Consider the following 6,730-nt stretch of genomic DNA (forward strand, 5'->3'; position numbering starts at 1 on the left):
GGGGTAGCAATTGACAAGATAGGATTTAACAAAGGATTATGAATACTGAATCTTTATATAAATAATTTTTTTTAGTTTCTAGGATACTAGAATAGCTAGAAAGACATAGCTATTATATAATATATTATATATCCATATATGTGTGTGTGTGTATATATATATATATATATAGAGAGAGAGAGAGAGAGAGAGAGAGAGAGAAGGATATAGCTATTTTAGTTCCACCATGTCAGCTCCACTGAGATGGTGGAACTATAACATACAACATGCTTTAAAATTTGCTCTAAAGCTATTTGTTAAATTATGCTTTGAAAGGTATCACATTTCTGTAAATATGTTATCTTTCACAATAAGGAAATAACTGAAATTGTGGAACTGTAACCCAAAACATTCTTTGAAATTTGCTCTATAACTACGTGCTAAATCATGGTTTGAAGTTATCACCTTTCTGTAAATATGTTATATTTCACAATAAGGAAATAACTGTTCTGTTATGGAACTGTAACCCATAACATTCTTTGAAATTTGTTCTCTAACTACTTGTTAAATCATACTTTGAAAGTTACCACTTTTCTGTATACATGTTTTATTTCACAATAAAAAAACAAATTAAAAATAAAATTTTAAAAAGAAGATACAGTGGGATAATATAAGACACAAAAACATGTGCTTCAAATGTTACCTAGGGATAAGACCTACATCTACAAAACAAGTAAGTTTCATTAAGTCATTTCTTGGCTCCCAATAACTAGCTTTTGGGGAGTCTTTCATAAACTATTTTTTAGACAAGTTCATTTGATAATAAATAGATTTATAAAAATTAATTGTTTTGCTGTCTCCTCATTGCCACTTGGAATGCTTCACAAGCCAAGGCCTTGTTGGCCTCCACTGGTTGAAATGAAGCACAGAACAAAGAACTGGAGGTCGTTTCTAGAGAAAGGAGAGGGTGAGCCTCTTGTGGGAGACACTGGTATGTGAAAAGTCATTAAATATTTTTATTTCTGGGCTGTCTACAAATCATCATGTTAATAGTGCCAAATTTTATGCTCCATAAATAATAATTTAGGCTTATGACTAGGAGTTGTGTAAGATATCTGAGAATATATGGATGGTGATTCACCTGGCATGACTCACAAATCACCCATGTAGGCAGAAATTAAAAAAAAAAAAATCTAATTTGAGATTTCTATACTCATCATGTCCACTCACTTTGAGCATTTAGTTACTCTTCACTATTTTATAAGTTCCAAACTAGCTGTTTAAATTAAAAGAAAGCCTTCATTTTAACAACCAATTTTCTTAAAGAAAACTGCATATAGCTTCTTCTTGAAACAGAGTTCTTGGCTCTTTTTACTCTTTTTTGTGCCACTTTTTATTTTCTCATTCACCTCATTTTAACCTATCTGCTGTCATCCTCGGTCTATTCACTCTTCTGGACAAAAGAAGGCTGTTTAACCCCTTAGTCGTAGATAGCTTTCAAGCTATGCAATACATATTTCTCTCCAAAATTGTCTATGACCTTTACCTGGAAACTGGTCATCATTGGGTTTAAGGTGCATTTACACAAATAACCTGGTTTGACAGTTTTGACTGACTTGGCAGCTTATGTGCCCAATTCATAGCTTTTTGCCTTCTGGAATTTCCAGAAAGAATTTTACTGAGTGTCTGTTGGAAAAAAAGGGGTGGGTTCATTGAGCAGATATAGAAGGCTGTTTCAGACATAGCTGTAACACTTTACATCTGACTTGCTTCTAACTTTTCAAAATACTTTCACAGGTATCCTCTCATTTAGTGTCTAGTTTGATATGGGAAAGTGAGGGAGGCAGACGGAGAGCTAACAGAAGAGAAACATAAGAGACCCAGAAGAGGTTCGCTTTACTAGAGTATATGGAAAAGAAAATTTAGAGAACACAAGGGAATGTAGTAGAGCTGCAGTGCTGGGAAACCCACTAGCTGAAGGGAAACTCTTTAAATTGTAGATGGAGGACAATGGAGAACAACTGGATGGTACTGGAAACTGTACTCATTCTTGTTGTATATTGCATGTATCAAGTGAGAAGGTTAAAGTCTTTCTTCTACTGGATGCAGATTGGTACATCTGGAGCATGGCCTCTGGGCTCAAACAAACCAAACTGTCTGAGCTCTGACTCCGCAACATGTAAGCTGATTGACCTTGGAAAAGTTCAATCTTATCTTCAGTCTTATCTTTAAGACTCAGTTTTCTCATCTACTAAAGGGGATAATACTGGAATGGGACCAATGCCATTAAATTGCTGCGAGGATTATATGCACATATTGTGTATAATACAGTGCCTGGTGCATAGTAAATGTTCAGTAAATGGTAGCAATTGTCACACAGTAAGTACAAATTCTTTGGCACCATCCCTTTTTCCAAAAGAGTCCAAGGAAAGAATGACTAGGTTAGCCACAGCCAAACACCAAAATCTCATAATGGACACTGAAGAGATTTTCTTTACTGAGTTTCACAAGTTTTCCCTACATCTTCTGCAACTGCCCATCCTCTTTATGGAAATGAAAATAAAAAGCAATGAAGTAGTTAAATTAGACAATTATCAGATTTCTCCATAGGATCAATACTGTATACATAGATACACTAGCTTTACCCTTGAAAAGCAAGAAGCTGCAGCTTACGGACGCAATTGACTCTTATATTAAAAGTCGGTGATGAATCCGGAAAGCCTCACTTAAGTGTAGACTGAAGACATCATCCTGCTCTTTCTCCTTCCCTCCTTACCACCAACCTCCCAGCCCCTGACAAAAAAAAAAAAATATGTCCATCCTTTTTACTGGAGAGGATGATGCTTAATTAGTCCTTATTTGCCAAGAATTTTTTCCATGCATGCTTGAACCAGAGATGCCATCAATCTCCAGCAGCAGCTACATGACTCTATAACTCCTGCTCTCAGTCTCTCACTTGGAAGTTCCTTTTAGCAAATGAGGTGTAGTACTACTGAAAGCCCTAATAGATTTTTAGTGTACGTATTTATTAATCATGGTCCCTCTTACAAAAAGTTGGACCCTTCTTCATCTGAAAAGACTGCTGCTTGGGAATCAGAGAACACAGAATACAATGCCACATTTCTGTGCTTTCTAGCCTGGAGCTCATCTGCAGAATTCAAAGGCTTATTTGTCTTTAAACAACTTAGTTACAAATAGAAACACTGCTCTGTACTTATCTCATTCAAAGACTCCAGTCTCCAAAGAAACTTTATGTGTTTCCTCATCCAACAGAGACAGGCATGGTGCCTAAGTCTGGTTTATAATCAACACTGCCCAAGAACTAAATTGGTCTTGTATTTCCAGAAAAAGAACACTCACAAAATATTGTGTTAAAACGAGATCATGCTCAATGCATAAACTCTTCTCTCTAAAATTCAGTGCCATCATATGAAGTAAAGTGCCAGATAAAGGGTTAGGATTAAATTTTCACTTACTAATTTCAAATGTGAGTAATTCTGTTCTGGAGGAGGGATGGAATTTAGGTATGCCAAAATTTTTCATTGCTTCTGAAACAAAAACTTCCTTATAAAGGAACATCTATAATTTTAACAGGCATAATGTCGGGAGCCAGACAATATTTTGGCCTATAGTACTGCACTTTTTTAAATCTTCCTATTTATTCATGTATTCTTCAATGATCATTTAAAACATTAATTTTTATCTGAGTTGTAGAATGCCCAGGAAAATTGCTATTAACTTCATTTTAGGGTTAAATGGAATGGAGACCACAAATAGTGCAAGAGGCCAAAACCAGGATCTATCCACCTTGAGGAAAATACTTTCCAGCTACAAAGGAGACCACATCCTGAGGAAGGGCCTGAGCTGCCAGTTCCACCGCATCAGTCTACGGGTCTTATTAAAAAAGCCCGCCTCTCTGAAATGGATCCTACTCTCAACCTCTTCAGCTTTCCTAATCTCCAAGCATGGCTTTCCTTCAGACAAAACAACCTCCATTTCTCTTTGCTCTCTTTCAGGACCTGCATTTCCCCTCTAACCTGACCTGGCGTCCTCACATGTCTCTTATTCCCATGCCCACTACTTGCTGGCTCCATGTTAAAACTCTCAAAAGTGTCCCTTTTCATGCCCCTAAGCCTCCCAGGTCTGCTGGTCTTACCTCTCTTTTCTCTGTCTTGGTTCTGTGACTGCTCAGGAGCACTCACCTTGACCATCCTGCTCAAGCATCAGTTTTCTTCACTACACCACCCCAAATGTACATTGTATCACTGGCTTGGCACTGGGGTCTTACCTGTCCCAGCCCCAGGTCTGATCCCCTCCTTGATGTTATTTAGCACAATGCTCCTCAAATTTAAATGTGCATACAAATCCCTGGGGGTCTTGTTAAAATGCAGGTTCTGATTCAGCATATCTGAGATAGAACCTGCATTTCCAACAAGCACCCAGATGAGACAGATGCTGCTGATCCAGGGACCACATTTTCAGTAGCAAGGATTTAGCATCCAAGATGGTGTTGGCATGGAGATCATACACCCTCTCCTCTAATTTTGTCCACTTCTTGAGACACATACTTCTGGATTTACATGAATCCTTCCCCTTGTATAACAAGTATAAGATTGCACCTTTACAGATTTTGCTCCAGTAATTTGTTTCCCAAAAGCACACTTAAAAAATAGCTCACTGTACCCACAAGCACCCTTCGGCCCCTTAACTTGCTCTAAAACTTGTGGAATCCATCACTGCTGTAGGGGGAAAAAGCTTTTGAAATGGAATTGCACATGGGGTGCTGCCTGGCATATCAATGAATCTAGGAAAGTTTTTTTCCCTTTCTTTTGTAAGTCACTGAATTATCTTAGAGGTAAAAACATACTAGAAATAATATAAAATTTCCAGGTACTCTTGCCTCCACTGTTTACTTCTCGTGTGCACCTTAAAATACTGACTGCTTCTGAGCCTCAGTTTCTCCAAACATGAAAGTTTTTTTTTTTTTTTTCCACTCAACTCTGCTAGAGTAAGATTTACAGTGTCTAGTAAAACCTGCTGTGGAAAGATGCTATAAAAAATGTAGAGTGTTCTTTTGATTATGGATTACATCTGCACCAAGACCAGAAACCTTTTTTAACAGAAGGACTTAGTGTTCTCCATTCTCCACATTTTTTTTCCCTAATGAGGTATGGAACTATGTAGACTATAATGACTGCAGCTTCAAGTGTAGGTTCAGTTACTATGTAATCTCATAAATCTCTCTTAGCCATAAGTAACAGCTAACCTCTATTTCCTCTGATATTTTATTTACCCTGTAAATCAGCTCTATTTTTTCACTTCACACAAAGCAAGTTGGGAGCCCGAGCTCTCCCAGGAATGTAGAGGCAAAAAAGTCGCTTGTGTGAGCCCTTAATCCAGCACCCTCTTCAGGTAAGCCACCATCCCACCCCATACCCATCCAGACGCAAGGCGTGGAGTCCCTTCCATCATCAAGGACGGTTATGTCAGCAGGGCATTGGGAGGAGAGGAAAACACCGGACTAAAAATCATGGCTGCCTGAACTTCTGTGGCACAACCAGCCAAAACAGAGAACGGGGTCACAGAAGTTGTTTGGCATCAAAGCATGTGTCTTTCTTTATACCAACTTTGCTTTCAGTTGATGTCAATCACACCGGTGCGTATGTAGACACAATATGGGCAAACATGTACTGCCTTTGGTGCAGCTTTGCTCCCTCACTTGAGAATTGTCCCAGGTGGGGTGAGGTTTGTGGCTTCCTCTTTCTCTGAAGCAAGATGCCCAGTGGGTAGGACCAGTAACTGGTTGATAGGGCCACTAGGGTGTTTGATGCCCCCTCATCTGTCTTGCTCCACTCCCCATCCTGCTCCAAGTATAAAATGTGGAAAGATATGACAGAAGTCAAACTCTAAGAAGAAAGATTTCATGTTCATCTATCTTTCAGGTACACAGGCAGCTTTGATTTCTGTCAAATAAAAGAAGGCAAAATTTCCCCTAATCAGTTTAAAGGACTCTCTTTTGGGCAGGAGTATGATGAAATACAGTACCCTTTAATTTCTTACAAGTCATTTAGTGTCCAGTTCCACAGACTTCAAAAAGAGGTTTAATCACATAATGAAGAGGAAGACTTGTAATAAAATGATTTATGTGACTCCTCCCTGCCACAACTATGGGGTGGAATGGAGGAGGGGGTGAAGAGAGAGGATAAAACAGTAGGGAAATAAATTAAAGGGAAAAGTTAAGGTGAAGATGACTAGTACTAGAGATGAAAGGTGAATAGGAGGTCAAAGACAAGTTAGAATAAGTTTGAAGATCTGTGGTATGTGGAGTTTGGTTTTGAATCAGATCAGAACTAACTTGGAAGTTAGATAAACGGAATCAAAATTAAATACCAACAGAAAAAGGAGAAAAGTGACTAAGATGCTATGTTCTAAATTTTAAGTAAAACTTTGCCTGTAGTTTTCATGCCTACTAGATGGCTAATATTTCTGTGTGTATGTGTGTGAACCTGATAATTTACAAGAAACGAAACTGATTATCCCAGAAGTCTGAATCATTGAATCATGCTATTGCCAGTTGGATCATATCTAAACTGAACATTTTTCTAAAGACCAAAACAAACCTATGACTGCACTCTGTAAAAAGCATCCCAGATCATTTTCAGCCAAGTTGTCTCTTACCAAGATAAGAAATTTCCCTTCCGCTTGGCCATGCCACACTGAACCTTGATGCTTCAACAGCTCACTCACAGCC

Source organism: Choloepus didactylus, chromosome 7 (assembly GCF_015220235.1).
Source record: "Choloepus didactylus isolate mChoDid1 chromosome 7, mChoDid1.pri, whole genome shotgun sequence".
Lineage (NCBI taxonomy): Eukaryota > Metazoa > Chordata > Mammalia > Pilosa > Megalonychidae > Choloepus > Choloepus didactylus.